This window comes from Gossypium arboreum, chromosome 7 (genome assembly GCF_025698485.1).
Source record: "Gossypium arboreum isolate Shixiya-1 chromosome 7, ASM2569848v2, whole genome shotgun sequence".
Classification (NCBI taxonomy): domain Eukaryota; kingdom Viridiplantae; phylum Streptophyta; class Magnoliopsida; order Malvales; family Malvaceae; genus Gossypium; species Gossypium arboreum.
This window is the reverse complement of record NC_069076.1, coordinates 77530955-77554136: the sequence shown is the minus strand read 5'-3', so window position 1 is coordinate 77554136 and position 23182 is coordinate 77530955. Positions and strand designations below refer to the sequence as shown.

General features: G+C 35.4%; 1 non-coding gene across 1 annotated transcript; it reads right to left on the bottom strand.

The window, feature by feature from the left end:
* Nucleotides 1-5946: 5946 nt before the first annotated feature.
* On the bottom strand, nucleotides 5947-6053 carry LOC128295706 (small nucleolar RNA R71). The gene has a single exon (XR_008286265.1). It is a non-coding gene; the product is annotated as a small nucleolar RNA R71 (small nucleolar RNA).
* Nucleotides 6054-23182: the final 17129 nt, after the last annotated feature.

Below are 23182 nucleotides of genomic sequence, written 5' to 3'. Positions count from 1 at the left end.
TTGAAAATTAATTTCCAAAAATATCATATTAATTTTAATTAATTTGACTAATTTAATTTTACTTGATCAAAATTAATTTTTCCAAAAATCACTTAGATTTTTCGAATTAAATTTTCAAGAAAATTCTTTAATAAAATTCTCTAGTTGAATAATTCTCACGACCACCTAATTTAATTTTACATAGAATAAATTGACTTAATTAAATTATTTCCAAAGTCATAGAATTTTCTTCTAATTCAAATGCAGTCCGATCGAGCTTTTATTGCAATTATGTCCAAAAGCATCGTTCCAATAATTCGCAATTACTAAATCATTAAGTTAGTCCACAAGAAGTACCATGATTGAAAACTCCTTATTGTATACTCTTTATGGAAGCAATTCATCCAACTGTTTTGTCCAATGACCTCGTCATGTGTGTGTTACCCTCATATGATATAATTGATTCTTTTAAGTTAAATTCGTTCATTCAATACAATCCCATTTTATCTCATCGTCACCATTGTGTCTTTTTAATGATTAATGTGATCACTGTCAATAAATGACTGTGATAAATTGCTCGTTTGAGAACAAGCAACCCATGGCCATGTTTCATATTTATCCATCCATACAATGCTAATAAGAGGATATCATTAACTCTTTAATTAAGCTATGAATGCCACTATTGCTAGAAAAGTCATGTCATACACAAGTCATGTACCCAACATACTAGCTATGTGCTCGATCATCTTTAGAGCATAAGCCTCTACTTATATTAAAGCATATGAGTTGCATACGCATGGTCAGTAACTAACTCAAGATTTAGGGAAATCACACCATAAACATCACAAGTGAATTAATTCACAAATGGATTTAGAATTTAATCATCTTGGGTCCAGTCCAATGTATCATTCTACCAATGAATACATCTATGTCCCTACTTGTGGAGTCAACTGCTTCGATAGCCAAGACTAGCCATCTCCCCAATTAGAATTGTAGATGACATAATAATCCTTCTCAGTATTTGAATCAAATGCTCACTTTGATTCTTTTATAGGATTACTGGCTTATTTAGATTATCTACTAAAGTAAGTTGTCTTTCTTGCAATGTAAACGTTCTTATAATGCCACTTATCTTCAGTTTGAACTTAGACAACCAATGAGCTAATATTTTCTTGTCACAAATTCACTATGCATACAAATATAAAAGATAGAAATACAAAAGACATAATAGTAAAATGTGAAATTAACTTTATTTATTTATTCATCGTTCAAATAAATAGAAAACAATTACATGTTTACCACAATATGGGCATATTTTCCAACTCAGTTAAGATTGAGGAGGGTTTTGCAGCAGTCGGGGGTATTGTGTGAGACTGTAATGGAAAATGGATTTTTGGTTTTTGCAAATACTTGGGAGTTGCATCGTTTTGGGAGATAAACTTGGGGGCATCTTGGATAGGTTAAATCTTTCACTAGATCGGTGTTTTGAAAACATTTCTATTCAAACTGACAACCTTGAAGCCATTCACGCTGTCCAAAACGAAACTCCTAGGGAGCCTAAGTCAGCTTTGATTAGGAGAGTACATCAACTTTTGGGAAAAGTCCGACTTCGTGACAAGAAAGAAGGAATTCGTTTATTGAAAGGTCCCGACTGGAGGGTTTAGTTTAATTTCTTTTAGTAGGCCTATTTTGTTTCACAAAAAAAAAAAATTGAATATAAGATTGTGTTTGTCATTTCCTAACTGATGTGGAGTTTGGCTAACTCCGGATATTAACTTAATTAGGAGTTTGATAATAGTATATATAAAAATATTTTATTTAATATTTATATAATTTAATAATTAAATTTTAAAATTTTAAAAACAATTAAATTTAGATAAAATAAATTTATCAATTAGATAATAGTTAAGGTTGAACTAAGATTATCAAAAATATATTTCAGAATTCGATCAAAATAATTAACCTAATTAATAAACATATATAGGCTGCAAATTTAGAAAAAAACAGATATTTGGTTTTTTTTTCTTTGATATTTTGTCTGTTCCGATCAAAGGATGTACAAAATGTTAAAAAGATTACTCGCTCATATTTTTGGTTGCAAGGATGTAATGATATATACAAACATGGAGGTCATTCATTTTCTATCAACTTTTTTCTTCTTTTTCCCTTTTTGGTGTTCTTCGCATAGAACGTCGATCGCATGTATGTGATGGAAACACCCCATGAAAATTGATTGGTTGACCCATTCCGCATGGGCAAATCTAGCACATTCACAATTCATTTCTAAATTTTAAAAGTAAATCTAAAGCATTTATTTTTAAATTTAAAACTTGAAATAATCTATTATCATTACAAGTTAAATGGCTTTGGTAGTGCATCATAGAAGTTTTAATGAGATCACTTTTTTCATTGATTTTCTCTTACATTAAAATTGAATAAAAATTTAAATTTGTATATAAATATTGCTTTTATTATTTTATTTTGTTTATTTTTCTTTTAAATTTTTAGCATTTAAAATCATTTTTAAAACCTTTAAGGCTCTGCCACGTGTTAATGGTTTTTTACAAAGTTGAGTTAGCTTTTTAAGGATATTTTATTATTTTATTATAGGCTTAAACCAAAAATTGGTACTTAAATTATACCATTTTTCACATCTAGGTACTTAAACATTTTTTTTATCACAAGTGGTACCCAAACTATATTTTCCCCAAGTTGGTACATTTGTTAGTCAAATTGTTAGACATATTTTAAAAACTGATTAATTGACAAATTTGTACTTATTAGGGAAGTTTTTGTTGCTCGTTCCATGTACTATTATAACAAACTTGTTTTTTGATCTGCCACAATTCGTTGTGGCAAATTAAGCTCCTTTCAACACTTAATGAGCACAGATTCAAGTAATTTGTTATCTTTTTAGTTACTTGATTGATTTAGTAATTTCATATTTGAATTCAATAAAATGAGCATTTTAGGGTGTTTTATGACTAGTTAGGCCAATCTGGGCCTAAGGAAGGACTAATGTGTTCGTTGAGTGTGTAGGACGACGTTTTAGGCCAAGGAGTTAGTGAACTATCCTAGATGTCACTACATTTAGTGAGGATGTCATGATAACAAACTTTGAACCTCAAAGGGTTCATTTTTCCATCGATGTCCCGACAACCAACTTTGAACCAATATGTGTTATTTTCAAAGTACAACGTCGCGACAACAACCCTATGATGTCGTGACACTAGTTCAACAAGCCCCAATCTGTAGCCAAGGGTGTTTTTCATCTACAAAACTTTAATTAACAAGATTAGAATTCTATAATTGACCTAATTTGGTCATCTAACAACACTACTATAAATATTAGTGCACAGAACTTAATTAGAGAGCTTATTGGATGATTAAAATTTCTTGTTCTTTAATTTAAGGGCTTTAATTTCAATTTTTCTGTTCAAACAATTTTTACTTTCAATTGAAGTTTAGTTTTTCTTTCATTCAACAAATTTATTTGTTTACTTTCATTTCTTTAGCAATTGAATCCCAATCAACATCTGTTTACGAGTTTTACAGATCAATCGTCAACACACAGCATCAAACTTAGATTTCACTTTTCCCTTATCTTATTTTATGTTTCAATTGAATGTTTAAAATATGATTAGGGAAATTTGCATCTAGAATGGCCATGAACTAAGAACCCTAGGGAGATTAACGAGCAGAAGTGGAAGTGATTGACTAATGGTTTAAGGTTTACTCTAAATTAATTGCCTTAGATTAAGAGAAATTAAACCCTAGGGTTGACGACCCCAGGAAGAAACTTAGGTAGATGAGGCCGAAAGGATAGTATACTTAGCACCACTTACTATATCCCAGTTTAAGCTCTCAAGTCAAAAGATAAGTAGATTAAATTGACCAATTAATTTAGTTATAGATCGAAAAGTATTAACTAGGTTAATTGTTAGCTAATTTGCTAAAACCTGAATCTGAAGTTGATCATGAACACAAATGCGAGTTAATCTTCTACTTGCTCAAATTGATTGAAATTTGGTTGTTTATTTTAGTTTTGATTTTATGGTTTTTTATATTATATTTTTTATTATTTGCTTGTCGTACTATAATGAGTACATGATTACTATTTAGACTTAGTAGTGTGTGAATTGCAATTTAGTTTAGACAAACCTCCCTTAGGTACGATCCTTGGAATACTTCCTTATCTTTCGTTATAAACAATTTAAACTATATTACAATTTGACATATATACTTGCAGATACTGCACTTCAATTCTTACATTTAGTTGTAGAATTACAAGCCCAGACACACACATGTCAGGGTGTGGTCAAGTTGTTGGTGCTATTGCTGGGGAGGTTTCGACATTCGGTTAGATTTACTAAGTTATTTCTATTTACTAACTTAGTTTTTTTTTATTTTTGTTTCCAGTTTAGTGTATGACTCGAAGCAGAGGTGACCAGATCGAGCCAAACCCTGAACCAGAAAAATCCTTGAGGCGAGCCGGAAGGTAGTCGTTAGAAGATAACCCACCAGCAACAGATCCGCAATGAGAAAATCCCTTGTTCGAGGATCCACCCAAACATAATACACTACCGACATTACCTATAGAGCATATACAACCACAATCGCAGATAATAGAACCGATGGCAAAACAAAATCATACATTGTGAGACTATGTGCTACCTACTCTAGATGTTTTGCAAGGCAGCATTGACCGACTAACTATAAATGCTAATAACTTCAAAATCAAGTAGGAAAAATTCAAATGGTATAGAGTAATCTCCAATTTTGAGGCACCATTGCTAAGGACCCGAATAAGCATTTAAAATGTTTCCTTCAACTCTATGATACTTTTAAGTTTAATGGGGTCACCGATAGGGGTGAACATACGGTTGAATCGAGCCTAGTCGAATCGAATGAAAAATTTTAAGTTGATGAATCATATTTTATCATCCCAACTCCATTTGAATTTTTCTTGAATCGAGTCAAGTGAGATGGAATTCGAACCGAATCAAATATATTTGTTTGAGTTAAATTAAAAAAAAATGACTTTGGGACTTTGTAGCCACTACCACCCACCTTAATGAAAATTTTTCACCGTAATCAAATTTATTATTAACTTTCATCTCCTCATAATTTATTTATTAATATTTTATATACGGGTTAGCTTCTTTGCTTGCTTTGTTGCTTCAATTATCTTTTGATTCTTGTCACCATGTATTTTGAAATTAAAAATATATTAAATGTAAAAATGTGATTTTTTTAATAAAAGTTACGTTAAAGATAAAATGTAAAATTGATACCAACAGAAAATTTTAACACAAATATTTTATGGCATCATCAATAATTCAATTTTAACATAAATTGATGAAGATTCACATGATTAGACAATTCAATAATATAAATAGTACAAAATGTGAAATTTAATTAAATAAATAGTAGACATAAATTTGAAAAAAAAATTGGGGTTTGAGGGAAAGTAAAAGTTTTGGGGAAAGAAAAATGAAATTTTTGGGGGGTTTGGAAGAAGTAAAATTTTTGGAAGAAAAGTAAAAGGAAAAAATGTTTTGGGGGTTTGGGGGGAAAGTAAAAGGGTTTGAGGAGGGGGTTAGGGGGAAGGGGAGTAGAAGGGTTTGGAATTTGGTTTATTTGAATTATTCGAGTTATTCAAATTCAAAAATTCAACTCGATTCGAACTCGAAATTAAAAAAAAAGTTGAGTTGATTCGATTAACTCAATTAACTTGATTAATTCGGTTCGAATAATTTGAAATACAATTTTTTTATTTTTTCGAGTCGAATCAAATTTTGCTTACCCTTAGTCACCGATGATGCTATTTGTCTTCGATTATTCCCCTTTTCCTTGTGTGATAACATGTTTACTTAGTTAGATTTGCAGGCTTCATGTTCAATTACTATATAGGAGGAGCTCGCAAGATGATTTTTAACCATATTCTTTCCAGTAAGTAAAATAGTCCAACTGAGGTGTGATATTGCAAACTTTTGACAATTGGAAGGTGAAATTTTGTACGAGGCATGGGAATAATTTAAGTTGTTGTTACTGAAGTGTTCGCATCATGGCATGTAGGAATGGTTACAGATGCAAATATTTTACAATGGATTAGACAAAAATCTAAGGTCCAAACTAGATGGAGCATCAAGAGGGGCTTTATGAATAACACTTACGAGAGAGCTTGTCAGCTTATAAAGACGTGGCTATGAACTCGTACATGTGGCCAACTAAAATATTTGCGTACACCTTGAGACAATCAGTGGCGAAAAATGTCCATGAAGAGCACAAATATCAGTAGATTCTCGAGAAGCTAAACCATTTGGAGATGAACGCCACCCAAGCATCTATGAACGAATCATCTCGTATTAGTGGGCACTACCCTGAGAGATAACCTTAGGAGGATAATTATATGGGAAATAGGAAGGAAACCCATATTCTAACACTTACAATTCGAGTTGGAAGGACGATCTCAATCTTAAGTGGAGAGGTAATCAAGGAGGCGAAAAATATGACGAGTCCATTTCCAATTGTGAATTTCTCCCATTTCCCTCTTTTTTTTTATCAAAATTTGATGCTTCAAAAGAATATAAAGGTACATAATGATTAGTAGTTAGGGCTTTGGAGCATAAAATCTCCAGCAAGCTATTTAAACCAAGCTAAGTGCATGACTTGGTACCTAGAGAGCTCATTCCACCTTCTGTTGTAACATGAGACGTTAGTGAAACTCAAAGTGTTGTCACGTCTCAAAAGGCAAGAGTAATAGTTGTTCTCAAAATTGAAATTGACAACATTAGCTTGGAGATACAACAACTCAATTCTTGAAAAACTCGTATCATTGAGCTAGATTAAGACTTGGAGTACACAACATGGTGAAAAGGGAGGTTCAACATTTTGTAAAAAAGGGGGAGAGGGTTTGTAATGTCCCACTTAATTTATTTATGTTTCTATAAATTTTGACACAACTGGTATTTGCTTTAGTGGTTAAGTGTTCTAGGGGTGTGTGTGTGTGTGTGTGTGAGGTCTTGGGTTCAATTCCCACTTTTGGCAAAACATTGTTAATTTAGATCCAAGCCTTACCCTTATTGAGTGGGCTTTTATAAAACTATCTGTTAATCCATATCAAAGTGAGCCTGTTGGATCAAGTGGTAAGGGAGTTAGTGTGTTGGAAGTCCTGTGCTCAAATCCCTGCACAAATGTGGATGATATTTTTCCTTGGTTGTGTGATAGATTTTTGGTGAAGTTAGAATTCTAAGGTAGTTAAGATTGAGCTGTTAGTGGGGAGTTGGGATTTATCAAATATATTTTGTTTTATTTTGTTTTCAAAATTCTCTCCCTTCCTAAAAATCTGATGTCAATTTTCTCTGTTCTCTGCCATTTTCTTTTCTTCTTCTTTTCTGACAATTCTATTTTTTATCTGCTGTTATAACTTTGTGTTTCAATATTTTGGTGTTCATCATGCGTTCTTGGTAAGTGGGGTTTCGTTTGACTGCAAGTTTTAGTTCTATTAATTGTTTGGGATTATTCGATTCATGGGGATTTTCATTAATGGGGTAATCTAAGAGGATAGTAATTCTTTGAGAACGTTTTGCGCAGGAATTGACGGGGAACCTTTTGTTAGTGCACCAACGGTTTAGTACGAGTTAGCGGTGGTTGTCGTTGACGGTAAGTGAGTTTTGTGTTGTTTTCTTATTTTCGAATTCGTCACTCAATTTGCTAAATTGATGTTGGGTACTCTATTTTTAGGTTTCAAAATGCTAGGGAGTGGTTTCGCATCAAAATCATACCAGGTGTGTTACCAAAATGTAGAAAATCATGTTTCAGCGAAAGCCAAAAAGCTCTCTTTCGATGCCACACGGGCGTGTGCCCGGCGGTGTGTTTGGTCGTATACGAGACACAGTCATGTCTCTGGTGAAGGTGAGACCATACGTAAGACACGACTATGTGGTGGTGTTAGTGTAGCCGTATGAGCCACACGGGCTAGGCCATATTGGGTGTATGGGCCACACGGATGAGGCCAATCTAGGCGTGTGGGCCCACACAGGCATGTAGGCCCATAATTTTAAAATTTTCCCTATGGTCACACAGGTCATTCCGATCGACTGTGGGCCTACTGTAGGGTCGGTAAAGGCTGACCAAACCCTAAATTATGAGATATGATATTCTATAGTCTGCATTGTGTAAGATACCGATATGTATATATGTTTTGCTTAAGTATATATATGCTATCTATATATGAGCATGTTATGCATGATATTACCGTATCTGTTATTTCTACATATGTATTTTGTACTTGTAATTGGGGTGGGTTTTGTATATGTGGAGGAAGTGATCTTTACAGCGACTCTTCGCCTATGTTCTGGAAGCTTGACTGCGTATAATCTGTAATGTGTTGCATTGGCACTGTATGGTGTGTAGGGATGGGTTGGTGTTTTTAACCCCATATGGTGTGATGGGATGGTCGGAGATGGTGTGTAGAGGATGAGGGTAGGATTTTGCGTATCTGTACTGCTTATCTAATTCTATTATCTGTATCTAAAAAGGACATAAGTCTGAATCTATATCTGACTATATATGAGATTATTGTATGTATTGTGTGTCTACTTTTGTTGGGTTACATACTGAGTTTACGAAAAATCACATCTATTGTCTATTTTGTTCAGGTAATCTACAGACTTAGACGGATCTGTGTGGCGGAGCCTCACAGTGACCACGAGTTCGTAAATTATTTAATATTATGATTTTTATTTAATTTAAGAATTATTTTTAGAAGTTTGTAATAGTTGGACTTTTTGGATTGTCTGACTTTTATTTTTGTTTTGAGGTGTTTTAACTTTTATGGCAAGCTCAGCCAAATTCACAGTTTTACAAAATAAAGGATTCTATGAAACACATGAACTAGATTTCCAAGATACAACATTTTCTAAAAACTTCCGCTGTAGATTATGTTTTGGAAAAATGAATTAATTAATAACGTTTTCAGTAACAGACATTAAACTTAGATGATTTATCAAATGACTAAACAAAGTTTTATCAAAATAACACTGTTTTCAAAACCCTTCCATGTAACATTCTTGGATACAACCATAACATCTAGGCCAGGTTTGGGGTGTTACATTTATTGGTATCAAAGTCAGATTGCAAAACTCGGGTTGTAAATTTTGGGTTCCAAAATTGTGTTTCAGAAGGATTGGTTTTGAAATAAGTTGGATAATTTTGAGTAAATATGTGGTATACCGAGTCTCCAACGCCGATTCTATAAGTACTTCTAAACTTAGATAGAACTTTCTGAAAACACTGTAGTTAGTACTTTCTGAAATTGTACTGAGTTAGTTAGAAACTAAAACATCTAAAATATTTCTGAACTTTTGATAAATTAATCATAAAACATTTGCTAATAAATACTAGAATTGATTCATGAAAATTTTATAATGTAGATGGATTTAAAATATATGATGAGCACTCGTGAAACTTGCGGTTGTGATATTCATGGGCACGGTAGGGGCTGTAGGGGGCTCGAGCTGAGTCTTCCTCTTTGGGCAGTATGCCAAACTTAGACATGAGTGAGACATCGGTTTCACTTGCTACTGAGACTAGGTCTCAAAGCCGCTCGTATAACATCTTAAATTAGGGCCCAATTAGAACAGTGGTTTCGAGACCAAAAATTTGAGATAGAAATGATTATTTTATAGTTGTTATGAGGTCCATGATATATATGCATGCCTGTGTGAAAATATCGATGAGAAATTTTACTAATAAGGTGTCCAATTGAGTTATTAGGACTAAATCGCAATAAGTGAAAAATCATGTGTTCTAATTGATTTAAGGGCTTAATTATGATGACATTTGAAATTTGAAGCCCTTATTTGGCAATTAGACCGTTATATGTCATTATGGTCAAAAAAGGACATATGAGGGATAAAATATCAAAGTTTTAATGGAAGGGCATTTTGGTCCATTAGTTATTAAAAGAATTAAAAGGGAAAAATAGTCAAAATTTGTGTTCATCTTCATCCCCCCTGGCTGAATATCATAAGGAAGCCATAGCTAGGGTTTCTTTCATCTTCAAGCTTAAACTAGTGCATCCTTGCCCCGTTTTTAATGTTCTTTATATTTTTAAAATCCTCGTAGCTCGATTTTGCTATTTCGACCCTTAATTTGAGCTAGGGTTCATGTTCAAAAGGATACCCATGAATGACATGCTTGTGCTTTAATGTCTAATGGAAGAATATGAAAGTTTAATGTGTGATAAACAACTTTTACTAGGTGATTTTTGGTGGAATTGATAAAAATGACCTAATTGTAAAAGTTGTAGAAACTATGTGTAAATGTGTGAATAAATGTGAAATATGGGTTGGTAAAGGAGAGAAAATGATTCAGCTATGCTTGAATAATGAGAAAATGGGTACTTTTTATTTTTCGAGCCTAAGGGCAATTTTGTAATTTTGTGAAATTTTAGTGGCAAAATTGTAATTTTTCTATATTGTGATTTTTGAACTGAAATGAATAGTGCATATATTAAATGAGCTAAATGTGATATTATAGATCGAGAGGGACGAGGAATCGACTTTGACCGAGGAAAAGGCAAGGTTGTGGATTAAATCGCAAATTTGTCATATTTTGCACCGAGGTAAGCTGTGTGTAAGTAATTCAACAATTCCACTATTGTGTGTTTAATATTTGATATTATATAATACATGCATGTATGTTCTAATGAAATTGGCTTGTGATGATTCAATGGTAACTTGATGACAGCCTTGTATCTCAGAAATCTCGGGGAACCCTGAGGAATGCTTAGGATTCGAAAATCATGACACCATGGTTAATGAGATCCGTGTAAGACCAGTGTCAAAACATGGTTCGAACATGGTATCGGCGTTGATATGTGTGCTAGTGTAAGACCATGTCTGGGACAAGGCATCGTCACTGACATGAGACTTCGTATAAAACCATATGCGGGATATGACATCGATATGTGGATCCATGTAAGACCATGTTTGTGACATGGCTTCGACATTTTATTTGGTGTATAATGATTCCGAACGTCCTTCAGTATTCCGGGTGGTTCAATGGGTCATTCAAGATTATAGTTAAGAAGTGGATTAAAATGAGTAAGAATATATGGTACGGGTATGTATGTAAATCTCCAGATTATTGGACTCATTTCATGATGAGAAATTTGGCATGGATATGAAAGAGAAAGATAAGTATGATGTTCAAAGACATTTATTGTGAATTTTTCAATATGTTCATTATATGTGATATAATAATGTGGTAGTAATTGATGACATGTTTAATCCATGAGTTTCATGACCTATGTTGTTTATTATTTACATACGACTTACTAAGCTATATGCTTACCCCTCCTTCTTTTTCTCTTTCTTATAGTATCATCAAGCTAGCTCGGGGATTGTAAACGTCGGAGTTCAAGTCACACTATCAACAAATCTTTTGGGGTATAATTGGCTTATTACATTTAAGTATGGCATGTATAGGGGACTTAGTATTTTGTTATATGTGTCATATTTGTTAGCAAAAGTGATGTCTCATTTTGGTATATTATTCCATTTTGTATATGGCCAAGAATTATAGCTCATATTGATTATGGGGTTGAAATCCCTAAATATTGATACATGCATGAAATGTGTTATTATTCTTATAGTGTGTGCCTAATTGGTTGTAAACAATGGATGATGAAATATGGAATTTATGCTTGATGGATAAAGGGTGTTAATTGGCATGGTCATAATATGAATAAAGGCAAAGAGATGGATTGAATGAACCTAACAAGTCATGGAGTCCTAATTAGGTATACTTGACATAAATTTATCATGCATGAGTTAAAGTTATGGATGTCTAAGTAGTCTATTTATGCCATGATAATCACCATTGTCACATGAGTGTGTGTATGGGTTGTTGAGGGTGACAAGGGAGATTAGAAAATAGCCTCAAAGTTGTCCACACAGGTAGACGCATGGCGTGTGTCTAAATCGTGTGTGACACACGGCCAGCCCCATGGGCGCGTTGTTCAGTCGTGTGTCCCCTGCACCCAAATTATTCAAGCCAGTATGCATGGTAGTAAACATACGGGCAAAGACACGGCTGTATGTCTCAGCCGTATAGAGGACACGGCCTTAGGACATGGGCGTGTGCCCAGGATGTGTGAAATCTGCACCTTAAATGCGAAAATTAAATTCGCCACATGGCCTAGTACACTGGCATGTAACTTGGCCGTGTGATCTTAAATTGATGCTGACGTCATAAACAGAGAGTTACACGTCCTGGAGGCACGGGCGGGTCCTTGTACCCACATGGGCATGTGACCCTGTTTTATGAAAAATTTCCTAAAGTTCATGGTTTAGTCCCGAACCACCCCTAATGTATACTTTAGGCCTTGTAGGCCTATAATAGGGACGAGTTGCATGTGTATGTACACTTTTGTATTCAAAAGAAATTTTATGGCTCTGTTCTGTATATATGTTTACGTTTTAGTCCAGTAATGCCTATATTTGTCCTGGTGTTAGACACGGGTAAGGGGTGTTACATTTATTGGTATCAGAGCTACAGTTTAGCTATACGTATCGATTGTGAAAGTCTAGCTATACATGTCATACGTATATTATGATAGTGTGGCAATTCTTGACAATTGAAGTTGTGTTTTATATAGTAAATGGATCCTGAACGAGTAGTTTCTGACGATGTAGAAAGTAACGTGCCTACTCCTGCTGAAGGAGCAGTGCCATCTGATAGTAGACCCAAGACGGTTAGTAGAGGAGAAGGAGGCAGAGAAGCCTTTCTCCACATGATGAATAATTGGTACGCCGAGTTTTTTCAGACAAACCCAAGTGTTCAACCTCCCCTACCCCCTCCTATTCCTCAGCCTACTCTTGTAGGTCCCCAAGTTATTGAGATGGTGAGAAGGGAAAGGCCTCCGATTGACCGAATTAGAAAGCAAGAAGCTGAAGAGTTTCGAGTTAACATTGATGATGATCCGAAAAGAGTGAAGTTTTGGCTCGAGAACACCATCCGAGTCTTTGATGAGTTTTCATGCACACCGGAAGAATGCATGAAGTACGTAGTGTCACTTCTAAGAGATTCGACCTACCAGTGGTAGAACACCCTCGTATCGGTTGTACAGAGAAAGAAAGTAACTTGGGAGTTCTTCCAAGAGGAACTTCGTAAGAAGTACATCAGTCAAAGGTTCATGAACCAAAAGAGGAAAGAGATCCTCGAACTGAAATAGGGTAAAATGAAAATTATCGAGTATGAGCGTGAATTTGCGAGGCTTAGCAAATAAGCTCAAGAATGTGTATCTATTGAAGCTATTATGTGTAAAATATTTGAGGATGGGTTGAACGAAGACATCTGGTTGTTGGTCAGTATCCTTGAGTTGAAAGAGTTTGTTGTATTGGTCAAAAGAGCCTGTAAGGCTGGAGAATTGGCTAAAGAAAAACGGAAAGCTGATCTGGAGTCTCGAGACTCGAGGAAGAGGCAACTAGGTAAATCTTTCCAGTCTTCATCTAAGAATTCAAGAGAGTTTACTACTCGATCTAATGCCTCTACTGGGTATTCGAGCAAGAATAGGAGTAAACAGTACTCAGTTCCGAAAGCTCAGACTACCTCAATTGCTAGTGTTGGGAATGCTCGACCCGACAGATTAAGATGTCCTCAATGTGGGAGATGCCACTTCAGCGAGTGTCGAGGGAGTGATAGAACTTGTTTTCAGTGCAGTTCCCCTGATCACTTTATTAGGGATTGCCCCGAGAGGACAGAAAGGGGAAATTTCTAAGGAACAAGGTCAGATAGCACTGCTAATAAGGGAAGACCTCAGAGAAATCAGGGTAGTGGAACGAGTAGTAAGGGTGCATCTAGAGAGTATGCTATAAGACCCGAGTGCAGGGAACCTGTGAGGACCTATGGCATTCGCGCTCGCGAAGAGGCCTCGTCTCCTGATGTAATTACGGGTACATTTTCTATCTATGAAACTTCTGTTGTTGCTTTGATTGATCCAGGGTCCACCCATTCGTATATTTGCATGAAGTTGGTGTCTGATATGAACCTGTTTGTTGAATCTACTCAGTTTGTAATAAATGTGTCAAACCCGTTAGGCAAGTATGTGTTAGTTGATAAAGTGTGTAAAAATTGTCCTTTAATGATTAGAGGTTATTATTTTCTGGCTAATCTCATGCTATTACCGTTTGATAAATTTGATATAATTCTTGGTATGGATTGGTTGACCACTCATGATATGGTAGTGAATTGTGGAAGAAAGTTTATCGAACTGAAATGTGAGAATGGTAACGTTCTTCGGGTTGAAACAGATGAATTAAATAGCATGCCTGCAGTGATTTCTTCCATGTCTACTCAGAAATGTGTAAGAAAGGGGTATGAAGCTTACCTTGCCTTTATGTTGAACACTAAAGAGTCTAAGTTAAAGATTGAGTCGGTACCAGTAGTATGTGAATATCCAGATGTGTTCCTGGAAGAATTGTCGGGGTTACCTCCTATTAGGGAAATAGAGTTTAACATTGATTTGACTCCTGGTACTGCACCTATTTCGATTGTTCCGTATAGGATGGCCCCAACAGAATTAAAAGAGTTTAAGGTTCAGTTACAGGAGTTGACTGATAAGGGTTTCGCGAGGCCGAGCTTTTCACCTTGGGGTGCTCCCGTATTATTTGTGAAAAAGAAAGATGGTTTGATGATACTATGTATAGATTATCGACAGGTCAACAAGGTTACAATAAAGAACAAGTATCCTTTGCTAAGGGTTGATGATCTATTTGATCAATTGAAGGGAGCCACGGTATTCTCAAAGATAGACCTGAGGTCCGGTTACTATCAGTTGCAGGTTAAAGAATCAGATGTGCCTAAGACTGCCTGAGGTATGGCCACTACAAATTCCTTATTATGCCATTTAGGTTAACAAATGCTCCTGACGTGTTTATGGATTTAATAAATAGAATATTTCGGTCTTATTTGGATAAATTTGTTGTAGTGTTCATGATGATATTTTGATTTATTCAAGAGACGAGGCAGAACATACCGGGCACTTGAGAACTATTTTGCAGACTTTGAGGGACAAGTAGTTGTATGCCAAGTTCTGTAAAAGTGAATTTTGGCTTCGTGAAGTCGGGTTCTTAGGACACATTATTTCGGGAGAAGGTATTAGAGTTGGCCCCAATAAGATTTTAGCCATTATTGATTGGAAATCACCGAGGAATGTGACAGAGGTCAGAAGCTTTTTGGGCTTGGCAGGTTATTACAGACGGTTTGTTAAGGGGTTTTTAGTGATCGCTACTCTAATGACGAGGTTATTGCAAAAGGATGTTAAGTTTTAGTACACAGAGAAGTGCCAACAAAGTTTTGAGAAACTAAAAGCGTTGTTAACTGAGGCTCCAGTACTATTTCAGCCTGAGCTGGGAAAGGAGTTTGTAATTTTTAGTGATACATCCTTGAATGGGTTAGGATGTGTACTTATGAAAAAACGCAAAGTGATCGTCTATGCATCTAGACAACTGAGACCGCATGAGAAAAATTACCCGACACATGACCTGGAGCTAGTCGCCATTGTGTTTGCATTGAAGATTTGGAGACACCATTTGTAAGATGAGACATGCCGAATATTCACCGATCACAAGAGTTTGAAATAACCGATGACTCAAAAGGACTTAAATCTAAGGCAACAAAGATGGTTAGAGTTGATAAAAGATTATGAGTTACTAATCGACTACTATCCGGGAAAGGCGAATATGGTCGCTGACACCCTAAGTAGAAAATCCTAGTTTGCTTTGAGAGCCATGGATGCTTGAATTGCTTTATCAAATGATGGTGCGGTTGTAGTAGAGTTAAGACCTAGGCCGATGTTCCTTCAAGAAATTTGTGAAGCTCAGAGTAACGACAATGATTTGCAAGCTAAGAGAACTCAGTGTGAGTCAAGCTCTGAATCTGAATTTTTGATTAATTCTGATAGTTGCGTGATGTTTTGAGATAGGATTTGCATGCCTAAAAATACTAAGTTGATTCATAAGATTTTGCAGGAGGCACACAATGGTAGTTTGTCAGTGCACCCCGGTAGTACGAAAATGTATAACGACTTGAAGAAATTATATTGGTGGAATGGAATGAAGAGAGATATTTTCGAGTTTGTTGTGAGGTGTCTAACTTGTCAATAAGTGAAAGATGAGCACCAAGTACCTTCAGGATTGCTACAGCCTATCATGGTTCTTGAGTGGAAATGGGATAGAATTACCATGGATTTTGTATCGGGCTTACCTTTGACACCAAGCAAGAAAGATGCGGAGTGGGTCGTAGTTGATCGATTGACAAAGTTGGCTCATTTTATCCCATTACATACTGACTACTCGCTTGATAAATTGGCTGAGTTATATATTTTTGAAATTGTGAGACTTCACGGAATACCCTTATTGATCATATCGGATAGAGATCTAAGGTTTACCTCATAGTTTTGGAAAAGGTTGCAAGAAGCCTTGGGAACGAAATTGAATTTTAGTATCGCCTTCCATCCACAAACCGACAGCCAATCCGAGAGAGTGATTCAAACCTTGGAAGACATGTTGAGATGTTGTGTTATAGAATTCCAAGGTAGTTGGGAAAAGTACTTACCTTTAGTTAAGTTTGCCTATAACAATATTTTTCAGACGAGCTTAAAAATGACACCTTGTGAAGCACTGTATAGCCGGAAGTTTCGAACTCCCTTATATTGTATAGAGCTCAAGGAAAATAAATTGCACGGGGTTGACTTGTTTAAGGAAATCGAAGACAAAGTAAAAGTAATTAAAGATTGTTTGAGAGTGGCATCGAATAGACAAAAGTCTTACGCGGATTTAAACAGGAAAGAAATTGGGTTTCAAGTGGGTGATAAGGTATTTTTGAAAGTATCCCTTTGGAAGAAGGTTCTGAGATTCAGTAGGAAGGGCAAGTTAAGTCTTCGTTTCATAGGACCATACGAGATCACCGAAAGGATAGGACCGGTAGCTTATCGGTTGGTTTTGTCATTTGAGTTAGAAAATATCCATGATACATTTCACGTGTATATGACGCACCGTTATAGATCGGACCCCTCACATGTGATATCACCGACAGAAGTTGAGATTCAATCGGACATGACTTATGGTGAAGAGCCGATCAAAATTTTGGATTGGGAAGTCAAACAGTTGAGAAACAAGAATATCGCCTTAGTGAAAGTGTTATGGCACAGGCATGGGATAGAGGAGGCTACATGGGAGCCCGAGGAAGCCATGAGAAATCAATACCCGTACTTATTTACTGGTAAGATTTTTGAGGACGAAAATCCCTAGGGGAGAATTGTAACATCCTAAATTAGGGCCTAGTCGAAATAGTAGTTTCAAAAACCACAAATCTGAGATAGAAATAATTATTTTACGGTTGTTATGAGGTCCATGATATATATGCATGCCTGTGTTAAAATATTGATGAGAAATTTTACCGATAAGGTGTCCAATTGAGTTATTAGGACTAAATTGCAATAAGTGAAAAATCATGTATTCTAGTTAATTTAATGGCTTAATTGTGATGAGATTTGAAATTTGAAGTCCTTATTTGGCAATTAGACCATTATATGTCATTGTGGACAAAAATGGACATAGAAGGGATAAGATATCAAAGTTTTAATTGAAGGGCATTTTGGTCCATCGGTCATTAAAAGAATTAAAAGGCAAAAATAGTCAAAATTTGTGTTCATCTTTATCCCCCCCGGCCGAATATCATAAGGAAGCCATAGCTAGGGTTTCTTTCATCTTCAAGCTTAAAAGTAAGTGCATCCTAGCCCCATTTTTAATGTTCTTTATATTTTTAAAATTCTCGTAGCTCGATTTAGCTATTTCTACCCTTAATTTGAGCTAGGGTTCATGTTCAAAAGGATACCCATGAATGACATGCTTGTGCTTTAATGTCTAATGGAAGAATATGAAAGTTTAATGTGTGATAAACAACTTTTACTAGGTAGTTTTTGGTGGAATTGATAAAAAGGACTTAATTGTAAAAGTTGTAGAAACTATGTGTAAATGTGTGAATAAATGAGAAATACGGGTTGGCATAGGAGAGAAAATGATTTGGCTAGGCTTGAATAATGAGAAAAATGGGTACTTTTCATTTTACAAGCCTAGGGGTAATTTCATAATTTTGTAAAATTTTAAGGGTAAAATTATAATTTTGCCATATTGTGATTTTTGAACTGAAATGAATAGTGTATATATTAAATGAGCTAAATGTGCTATTGTAGATCGAGAGGGACGAGGAATCGACCTTGACCGGAGAAAAGGCAAGGTTGTGGATTAAATCGCAAATTTGTCATATTTTGCACCGAGGTAAGTTGTGTGTAAGTAATTCAACAATTCCACTATTGTGTGTTTAATATTTGATATTATGTAATTGATGCGTCGTTGAGAGAACCAAAAATATCCTATTCCCTATAAAATAGTAAAAATAACAGTGAATAGGAAGTAAGGTCGAATCCTCAGGGACCGGATTATACGAATGCTCTTTTCTTGAAATCCTGGACAATTTCTTGGCCAAGAAAACCTGCGTTCCTGAAAAAAAAAAGAATCAAGAATTTTGAAATAAAATAAAAACAAATTTTAAAGTTGAATTGAAATTGCGAAATTAAATAAATTGCGAAAATTAAAATGGAGAATATAAAAATAAACAGAGTTTGGGAAAAGAGAGAGTTTCTTATGTGGCGAGATTCCAACCTCTGGCTATCTCGATCTGCCTTGGATTTAATCCTTAGCTTTTAAGTAACCCTTCTCGAGCAGGATAAGCCAGTTATAGTGGAAGAGGATGCCTACGACCACCAGCTCCAAGAATTTAGACTTAAGATTTGACGGAACCTGACTCTAGCCAATAATCACTTTTGTGGGACTATCTTCTGCTAGATCATCACTTCCAAACGGTGAATACCATGCCATTTTGTCTCTTGGATTCGCCAACCTCTGATGCAGAAAGCCAACGAGCCGACTATGCAACCTTCCCAAAATGTACAAAGCGGCCGTTCCTTGCACAAGTTGAAAAGATCACCTATTAAGGGACATGGACGGAAGCATCAGCCCCGTAATGCGGAAAGGCGATGAATACCCTGTTGAGAAGGCTAAGCGCGGATTCTAAGCCTCATGAACCTTTTTGGGGAATTTCGACAACCTTCGGCTAGATTGGTATAGTGGCTCATGATTTTTGGGAAAGAAATAAATATAATAGAAATGAGATTTTTATTGAAGAAAATATAAAGAGAACAAAAGACAGAGTTTTTGGGAGAGGGAGTGTTTATAGGAAAAAAAAAGAGATGTCCAATATGTGCCACTCCATCCCCTATTTATAGTACTAAAAAACCTAGCCTATTCCTAATTAAAATTTAAAAGATAAATACGAATAAATAAAGATAATTAAAGATAAATAAAGATAAGTGAAAATAAATCCTAAAGTTAAATCTAAATAAAAATCCTTCAAAATTATCCTAATATAATTGAAATTAAAATAAAGTCTTGTGCTATAAAATCTCTTCTTTGTATTTTTGCCCCAAAAGTCTTCCATACTTTGCATTTCGGCACCACTTCTCTCCTACTTCGCATGCTGGCCCAATTCATCTTTAATTTCATGCTTTTTGCCCCCAAATTTCCTTTTATCTTCAATTAAGTCCCTACAAGACAAAAAACTATAAAATAGCCCAAATTAGTAGGACATACTCAAAATAAACATGCAATTAGCACATAAAAGTATGATGTTCTAGAGTATTATCAAATTCCCCCTACTTAGCCCATGCTTGCCCTCAAGTATGGTTCGTGTCCACTGTGAAAATTAAATCCTGCCATGAAAGAAATACTACTCCAAAGTTTTATAAAAATTAGTCAAAATGCATATGAAAAATAAAGAGAACTCTTATCTTGCTTTAAGTAAAATTGAAAAAGTATTCCAATTAACACATACAAAAATTAAGATCGACTTGGTTTATTTCATGAAAATTAGGAAATTTACCAAACCTATCAAGACACCCTATTCATTTCTACCTTTAGTCCCCACACTTTCTTAATATGTCTTTTTTTTTCTTTTTTCTCTTTTTTTCTAATTTTCTAATTTATTTTTTTTAATTTAATTTAATTTATTTATTTTTACTTAAGAATATATTGAACCTTTTGATGCGAAGAGAGATGACAGCCAAGCACCTCACCCCGGTTACTCAGCCTAACATACTCCTAATTTTTATTTTTCTTAAGAACATATCGAACCTTTTGACACGAAGAGAGATGACAGCCAAGCACCTTACCCTGGTTACTCAGCCCAACATATTCTTAAAAATTAATTTCGGTTAGCGGAGTTTTACCTAACACGTCACACAACCTTTTGACGCGAAATAGGATGACAACCCAAGCACCCTACCCCGGTTACTCAACTAGTCACCTCTTAAGCTGCACTCATAACCACGGAAACATTATTATTATTAAACGAAATTTCAGTTTTGGAGGACTTAAGAGCAACAATCAAGTGTCAAAAATAAGTTTCAGCAATCATATTAATAGTCATGAACATATTTTAAGCATGTAATTGTATTAAGTGTCCTCTTTGTATTTAGACTTAATCAAATTTACTAAAAGCAAAATAGGGTTAACTCTATTAATCATAATTATTTTAAAATAATATAAATAAAACAGTGGCGATGAAATCAATTATAGCAAAATCATAATTTTATCAGAAGACAAAAATGATGCTTGTAAGTCAAACAGTGGGCAATTCTTGGTAAAACAAACTTGGGCATGAAAAGAGACAGAATATACTTAAAAAAAATAAATGGGAAAAAACGAGCACAAGCAAAAAGAGCAGATAAAATGACAGTAATAACGACAAATGCCTCCCCCTGCTTAAAGCACATTGTCCTCGATGTGAAAGTAAAAGGAAAACAAATAGGCGGAAAAAGAAAAGTTTAAAAAAACTCCCCATGTAGTTATCGTCGTTTCGTTGGCCAAATCGAAGGGTTGGGGTGCCAAAAATAGGCGCCGGCGGCTATTGACAGTGAAGGGCAGTTCGGCGGTGGCTCGGCTTCGGGTTCTCACCATGGTGTTGGAGGAAGCGACGGTAGAGAGGGTAGAAAGAAGGTGAGGTTGCTGGTGGGGGTTTGGGTAAAAAAATAGGATAAGTTTTTAGGGCTTGGGGGTGTATAGGTAGAATATTTGGCTGAAGGGTTGGTGTTTGGCTGCAGGTGTTTGGTAGTCATCGATAGGGATGCGCTATTCCTGATTGGAATAGGGATAAGATTAAGGTTGTTCCAAGCCAATTTTTCTCCTTTTTCTTTGTTTTCTTTTTTTTTTCGGTTTACCTAGACAAAAGAAGAGAAATTTATTAATATCCAAATAAAGTAATAAATAATAAAATAAAATAAAGTAATAAATAAAAAAGAAAACAAAAAAATAATAAATAAAATAAATAAAAATAAAATAAAAATTAGGTTGCCTCCTAAGAAGCGCTTGTTTAATGTCGCTAGCTTGACGCCTCAACTAGTATTGGGGCTATTCCAGCTGAATTCTTTCGTTTGTATGGGTTTGGAAATTCTCATTTTTTTATCACATCCACCATATTTGGGTTTAATCGTCCTTGCACCTCTTTCCTTGGTTTCATATTTTCCTTCAAAGGGTTGATCCCTTTTAAGTCAGAAATGATCTCATCATTCTCCAAAAATATGAATTTTAGATGCTCGGGAAGTGGTTTTAATTTCAGATCTAGTGCCTGCACAACAGAAGGTAGAGTTTAGTATCCATAGGAGCCAATAATTTATTAACAGATTCAAAATCATCAAATATCATTTTAGATTTATCTCCATAAGATGACTCAAAAGTTTTTCTCTACTGATGAGTCAATTATGTCGACATGGTTTACATCCAAGACTTCACTTGGGTGACTAATAGTGCCATAAATGTTAAACTTCACGATCTCCCCGTCAAAATCCATCGTGAGGGTTCCGCTTCGTACGTCAATCTTAGTATTTGCAGTACTAAGGAAATGTCACCCCAACAAGATGTCTGAAGACCCAGGAGCGTTATCCTCCTTCATTTTTATCACATAGAAATTTGCAAGGAAGATAAGCCCATTGAATTTGACAAATATGTGTTCGAGGACTCCGTCGGGATGCAAAATGGATCTGTCTGCCAACTGAATGATAACACCTGTCTTTGTCAAAAAACCCGCGTTAAGTGATTCATAAATAGGAAAAGGCATGATATTTATGGAGGCCCCTAAATCACACATAGCCTTCTTAATTCCTAAATGGCCTATTTTGCATGGTATTGCAAACATGCCCCAATCTTTACATTTTGCTGGCATTTTTTACTGTAACACTGCAGATACATTCTCACCAACACTTATCTTTTCAGTACATATTAATTTTCGTTTTTTGGTGCAAATTTCTTTAAGGAACTTGGCATACCGCAAAATTTGTCTTATGGCATCCAACAGTGGTATATTGATCTCGATATTTTTGAATGTTTCGAGGATCTCCTTGTCTTCTTTGCCTTTTCGACACTGATTTAATCATGATGGAAATGGAGGTTGGATTTTTGGCAATGGAGGTTTCGCTCAGACCTGTTCATCATTTTTGGGATTTTCTTAGGCGTTTTCTTGGCCAAGATTTCTGCCAGGAATTGGTTCAGTACCTTTCCACTTTGCAACGTTACTGCATTTGCATGTTGTCTTGGATTAGGTTCGTTTGTGATGGCAGCTTCCCTTGAGAGTTCAATTTCTAAATTGATATGCCTCGGTTTTCTGCTGAAAATCAAGCATATTAGCTGCTAATTTATTGACCAAATTTTCTAGAGAATTACCTGAATCTTGTGGCTGTTGTGGAACTCGATTTTGGTATGGCTGGTTATATCGTAGATTGGCTCCATAACTTAAGTTAGGGTGGTCCTTCCATCCTGGGTTGTAGGTATTAGCGTAAGGGTCGTATCGCCTTTGTGGTGGCCTAGGAAAATTTCTCACAGCATCTAAATGGGCCATAGTATCATCATACAAACTGGGAAATGCATCAGTTGTATGTTCAGGGGTAGCACATATTCCGCATAATTGGGCTAGCTTCGCTTTTTTTGCAACAAGAGAATTCACAATATTAGTAAGTCTATCAACTTTATCTTCTAAGGTTGAATTACTTAGCTGGTGAACCCTTCTAGGGGGTTCAGGGTTG